Below are 6,470 nucleotides of genomic sequence, written 5' to 3'. Positions count from 1 at the left end.
CAATTCTTACTCACAGAAGATGCGGCTTCTTTTCTTTCTTTTCTTTTTTTTCCTTTTCTTCCCTCCCTCCCTCCTTTCTCTCTCTCTCTCTCTCTCTCTCTCTCTCTCTCTCTCTCTCTCTCTCTCTCTCTCTTTCAGTACTGGGGATTGACCCCAGGGCCTTCACACTCCCAGCCCTTTGTTATTTTACTTATTATTTCTGGTTGGAGACAGGGTTTCACTGAGTCACTAAGATGCCTAAGCTGGGCTTAAACTCGGGATCCTCCTGCCTCAGCCTCCCAGAGTGGTTGGAGAAATGTCATTTAGTCACCAGGCAGGGTCCCTAAAAGGAGAAGAGAGTCCTCTAAACTGGCCCTGACTGACCCTTTCTTCTCCAATCCCACCCACACCATCTGAATGTTCAAGCCCTGCCCCATGCAATGTCAGAGCCCCACGTAAATGTTGGCGCCAGGCCCTATATGATGGCTTCCAGAGGCGGGGCCTTGGGCGCGAGGTCGTGAGGGCAGAGCCGCCTTGAAGGAGGCCAGAGCCCTCATAAAAGAGGCCCAGAGGGCTACCTGTGCCATTGTGGAGGACACAGCCGGAAGACACTCTTCACGGACCAGGAAGTAGCCACAGCAGACCAAATGTACCAGCACCTTGAGCCTGGGCGTCACAGCCTCCAGAACTGCAAACAATAAACTTGGCTGCTTACCTTCCCTCCAATTCCTGGCCTTCTGTCACCACGGTAGAGGGGAGGGAAGGGGCTCTCTGGGGACCCCGATGGAGAATTCTGAGAATGGTCGCAGCCTTCAGCTCCCCGAGTAAAAGTGGAGCTGCAGTGGCTGTTCCTCCCTGCAGGCCCTGCTCCCTTCAGCTAGCCGAGTGACCTTGTCTGAAGAGCTGCTCCTCTCTCGGGCCTCAGTTTGCTCGCTGTGCCAGGAAGGGTTGAACGGGAGCAGAGGCTGCAGACTTGCTGATCTCATCTTCCCCTTTTCTGTCTTTAATCTGAACTGCAACCATGTTTAAACCTCAGCAAAGTTTACCTTCAAGCAAAATCTGGATTTGTGGAACCTTTGGGGAAGAATCAGCACATAGGACCACTGGGCCCCTCTTCCTGAGGGGAGCGGTCCCCCTGTCCTTCCTCCATAGCAGGAAGGAAGGGGCAAGTGGTGAGCCCACTTCCCAGATTCCTGGGAAGGGAAGGGAAAGGCTTCCAACTCCTCGAGACAGAGTCCCTGCTGGGGACACTCTCGGTCCCCAAGGAGATGGACCCTGGTCCAGGGTTGTTGACAGAGGCTTCGGATTGGGTTTGGACAATGGGATGAAGTGACATGGAATCTGTGGAGGCCCAGGTACACTCACAGTGCACAAAGTGCCACAGCTCATGGCCCTGGGGCTAAGACCCAGCTCTGCTACTCATGAGCTGTGTGACCTCGGGCAAGTGACTACAACTCTATGAGCATCAGTACCTTCATCTGTAAGTCTTACAGGGATCCAGAAATTGCTTACCTCAAAGGGCACCATGAGGAGTAAGCGAGATGATGAACTAAAGCCCCCAGCTCAGTGCCTGGCACATAGTAGGTCACCCATGATGCCTCGGAACATCCCCCATCAAGAGGTGGAGTCTACTTTCCCACCGAATGAAACTGGCCGGCTTTAGGGCTTGCTTTGCTCCACAGAACGCAGGGGAAGTTGTGAGCCCAAGCCAGAGGTAGTCTTCTAGCTTCTGACATCTTTCAGCACTCTGGGAGGCTGAGCCAGAAGGGTCGTAAGTTCGAGCCCAGGAATGTGGGCACCTCTAGCATCTGGAAAAGATGAGAAAACAGATTCTTCCCTCGGGTCCTCAGTGGGCACCATCCCTGCTGACACCTTGACTTGAGGACTTCTGACCTCGGGAACTGTCAGAGAATAAACATGTGCTGTTTTAAGCTACCGAGTTTGTGGTCACTTGTTACAGCAGCAGGAGGAGACTCATACAGCATACGGGTCCCTGTGCCATCTACACACTCGCCCTGTGATAAAGAGCAAAGTGGGAATGTGCTTCCCCTGTGACTCAGGGCTACAGCAGTTGACAAGTACAAGCAAACGGTAAGAATTAGCCACCCTAATAAGAGGAGCTAACACTCTGATGTGCCCAGCACACCAGGCTAATGACTAATGGCATCTTCACAGAAGGCACACTAGAAAGTGCTTTATTACCTCCATTTCACAGAGAGGAAAACTGAGGCTCTGAGCACTTATAAGACACACCCAACCCAAGCTGCACCACTAGAAGGTGGCAGGTTTGGGACTCACATCCAGATCTGTGTGGTTCCCAAATTCTCACCACTCCCCTGCCCTGGCCCAGCTCCTGCATAAGGGATCCACCCTCCACTTCAGTTTTGCCTCTTTCCTGAGAGGAGGGGAAGCTCCCATCTATTCTCCTTACCACCAGTCCCTCACTTCCTTCTCCTCAAGCCTCAACAAAAGGTGTTTTCTCTCTTCACATGCTATTTTATATGGTAGAGACAAGCTGGCATTTTTTTGAAAGGAAATTTATTTCCTTTTGGCTTTCCCTCAGCTTTGTGGCAAAGAAAATAGAAATTGCAAGAATACAGACAAGTTCTCAGACTGCAGATTTCTGATCCTGAGAATTCCCTCCAGCCAGGATGGGCTGGCAGTGCTGACTGGCACCACGCCTGGCTTCCCCTCCTCTGAGCTCCAGACCCCTACCCGCTGGGCGCCATCTTGTCTCCCATCCTTGGGAGACATTTACCTAAAATTAACAGGATGTGATGATCTGACTTATAGAGGAGCTCTGTGCTTTTTCCTTTACTCTTTCTCATGTTAAAAGTGCTCCCAATTTTCTTTAGGAGAACCACAGCTTACTCTCTCTGGATCACATGTCTTCCATGAGCTGCTTCCACCCCCAGCTCCTGGGATAGGAAGTGACCCAGGGCAGGCCAATGAGATTCCTACATCCCCTGTCTCTATGGTGACTGGTTCAGGCATAAGCACATGACCCAAGAAAAGCCAGTCAGAGCTAAGGACCAAAGATACCTGGGTGAAGGGTGCTCTCATTTTAGTTGCTGCTTGCAGTAGCTGGGGGCCATCTTCGTCAATGTCTGAGCAGAGGCTCCCCAAGGATGAAGGCAATGCAGAGAAGGCATAGCTGGGACTTCAAAGGAGGAAAATCTTCAGTGATATTGCTTGAGGACCTGGATCCAACTGTGCCTGAAGTCCTAGATGAGAAAATGAGTAACTTTTACTTCAGCCACTTTGCATCAGGTGTCTGTCACACTCAGCCCCACCAGTGTAACAGCTGACATCCACTGAACAGTGTCTTAGTTTGGGTCGCCCTGAAAGCTGAGGTTGACTTGGTGCAGATAACTTACGTGACAGTGGTCTCTGTGTCAATGTAAAGGCTCATTGGTGAGGTTGCGGCTAGGACGATAGAGACTCCCTGTCTCCAGACCCCACTGAGGAATGAAGAAGATGTTTCCAGAATTGTCTCATGGAGTCCAGGAGGGAGCAGCACCAGCCACTGATGAGTACCCTCTACCTGGTGAGGGGCTGACCCAGGGACAATGTGGAATAAGAGCTCCTGACACTGTCTGTGGCCTGACCCTTGGAAGCTGGGAAATATTAGGTCACATGGCAAATGGGAATTCAGAGGAAAAGGGGAAATTTTTTTAAAAAAGCATGAACTGGGGGTGTGGCTCAGTGGTAGACTTGCCTAGGATGTGCAAGGGCCTGGATGTTCAGTCCCCAGTCCTGGAGATTAGGGGAGGAAGGGTTCGGGGGAGGGGGGAGGGAGGGAGGGGGGGAGGGAGGGGCAACAAAAAGTGAGTGTGGGTATTAAGGTTGCAAGTGGGATTCAGGCTGCTGGCCAAGTGACCCATGAGCGGAGGCGAGAGCCTGGCTTACCCAGGAGGGCCCAGTACCATCCCAAGCGTTCTGATGAGTGGCAGAGGGGGCAGAAGAGGGGCCTCCAGAGGTGGCAATGGGAGGACTCGGCCCAGCTTGGCTGGCTTGGTGATGGAGGAGGGAACATGACCCAGGCAGGGCCCATGGGTGGCTTTGAAAGCTGGAAAGGGCCAGGCATGAGTCCCTAAGCCTCCAGAGTGAAGGCAGCTCTTGATTTCAGCTCAGTGGGACCACGGCAGGCTTCTGGCCACCAGAATGAGAAGATGATCGATGTGGATTGTTTCCAGCCCCAAGGGGTGGCAATGTGATATGGCAGCCACAGGAGACTGAGGCCAGCCGATGCTGAAATGTCCTGGCTGCATCCACAGGGGCGGTCCTGGGCCATCCACATCCTGGGACGGTGTGGAGCAGGAGAAGGAAAGACACACAGCTTGTGCTGGAGGTGCCTGCCACCACATGTGGTGGCTTCCAGCTCACCTGCATGGCCCTGTGTGCTCTGCTATGACTTCATTAGAGGTGAGCCATGGGGATGTGACATGAGGAACCAGAGGTGGCTGCTTCAAGCAGTCCCCACATGCCTCATGCTGTGCTTGATGTGTCACAGGCCATATCCTCTTGCTGCTTCCCATCTCCCTCTTCTGCAATTCCTGGGCCCCCAGGGGTCTCTCTGTTGGTGGCAGTGCCAGTCTGAGGGCCCTCTGATGTGAGTTGGCACAGCAATGGCAAACAACCCACAACAAGCAAATTATTGCTTCTGACTCAGTCTCCCTCCTGGGCTTTCTTGAGAGTCAGTGCTCAGGCACCTGCACCCTGCTTCATCATGGGTAGCACCCAAAAGGAACAGGGCCATTCTGTCTTCTGGACCTGCAAATGTTCCACCCGGGGAAGGCACATGAGTGAATGCAGCCCTGCCCACGGCAGACATCACTAATCAAGTGCAGTGTTTGTGCTCACTGCATCCAGACATGTTGGAAACATCTTTCTTGACAGGGATCTAGGCAGGCACTACCAGCACAGAGGGAGTTGGCAGACGTCAGAGGTTCCATGGCCACTACTGGTTACTTCCTATCTATATGAATCCACCATCCCCTTCAGCAACAAACTTCAGATTCTTAGAATCGAGAAGGGAAAATGCTCTTGGAAAAATAGCTCACGGGAAATGTGGCTTAAAGGATTCAAATCTCTTCTTCCCTATCTCTCCATCTCCCATGATTTGCCTCTTCCCTTGGGTCTTCCTATTACTAACAGTATCTGCAAAGAAGGTGTCCATTTATTGAGCACCTACTATGTGCCAGGCATTGTTGTAGACGCATTTCTGAGCCTTCCCATGAATAAAGTATTAGTCCCACTTTGAAGGTGAGGAAATTGAAGCTCAGAGGCATTAAATGCTTCTTAGCTGCCCCTGTAATGAGCCCCTATAAGGGAAAGAGCCTCTATCACAAGCAAGACACACAGGCCATTAGTGAGATGCTCTGAGCACTGTGCTCAGATTACCTTAAAGTACTCACAGCAAATGTGGAAGTAAGGAACAAAAATTGGAGAAGGAGATGTTTTCCGCCATTTATTCATCAAGAAGTTTCTGAGCACTCAACACGTGCCAGGTTCTGTGGCTACGGGGCTTCCTGCACCAGTTACAATGTTTATCCCGGAAAGTGAGGCCAAACATGTGTACAATAAACGACTGACTCACAGATGGTGAAAAGTATTTTCACTTATTAGTCTTATTATTTCACATATTAGTCTTCCTAATCCCTTCAGCTCTTCTTTATGTGTTAAATAGTGACTGGGTGCCTCCTGTGTGTGGGGATGGCTGCGTCATCGGCTCTGACTGTATCTGCTCGTGCATGCTTATCCTGAGTGCCCACCGCCATGGGGACTTAGAGGCGAGGTCTATAACCATGGGTTACGAGATTACTAGAGCCTGAAAGATCGTGGAGGTCCCTGGCAGAGTTTAAAAGACCTCATGTTCTGCCTACACAGCATGGCCACTGGTCATTTCCAACAAATGGCTGTCACGGAAATGCAGGCCCAGCATGGGCAGATATTCCTACTTTTAAAAAAAGAACTCAGAAATTAAATAGTTTTGTGAAGTCTCAATTTTCTTTTCTTTTCTTTTATTGGTACTGGGAATTGAACCCAGTAGGACCTCTTACTCTACATTTCCAGCTCCATTTGAATGCTTAAGGTTTTTTAGGGTGGGAAGGTTGAGACAGGGTCTTGCTTTGTACCCCAGGCTGGCCTCGAACTTGAGGCGATCCTCCGCCTCAGTCTCCTGAGGATCACAGGCACGCACCATCACACCTGGCCATTTGTTTAAGTTTTGAGACAGAGTCCTGCTCAGTTGTCCAGGCTGGGCTCAAACTTGCAACCCTCCTGCCTCAGCCTGCAGAGCAGCCGGGATTACCATGTACGCCACTGCGTTTGGCCAAGTCTCACAATTTTCAAGTGTTGGCAACTAAATCACCTGAAAATATACAAACTGAACAAAGAATACAGAACTCCTCGGCCACAGGCTGAGCCAACTCAGGCTTCTTGTTTCACAGATGGGAAAACTGAGGCTCCGGGCAGCCAAGCTGTTCATC

Source organism: Heterocephalus glaber, unplaced genomic scaffold, assembly GCF_053883595.1.
Source record: "Heterocephalus glaber isolate CG9 unplaced genomic scaffold, H.glaber_assembly_v1.0 deba00001687, whole genome shotgun sequence".
Lineage (NCBI taxonomy): Eukaryota > Metazoa > Chordata > Mammalia > Rodentia > Bathyergidae > Heterocephalus > Heterocephalus glaber.
The sequence above is the reverse complement of the archived record's forward strand: the minus strand, read 5'-3'. Positions refer to the sequence as shown.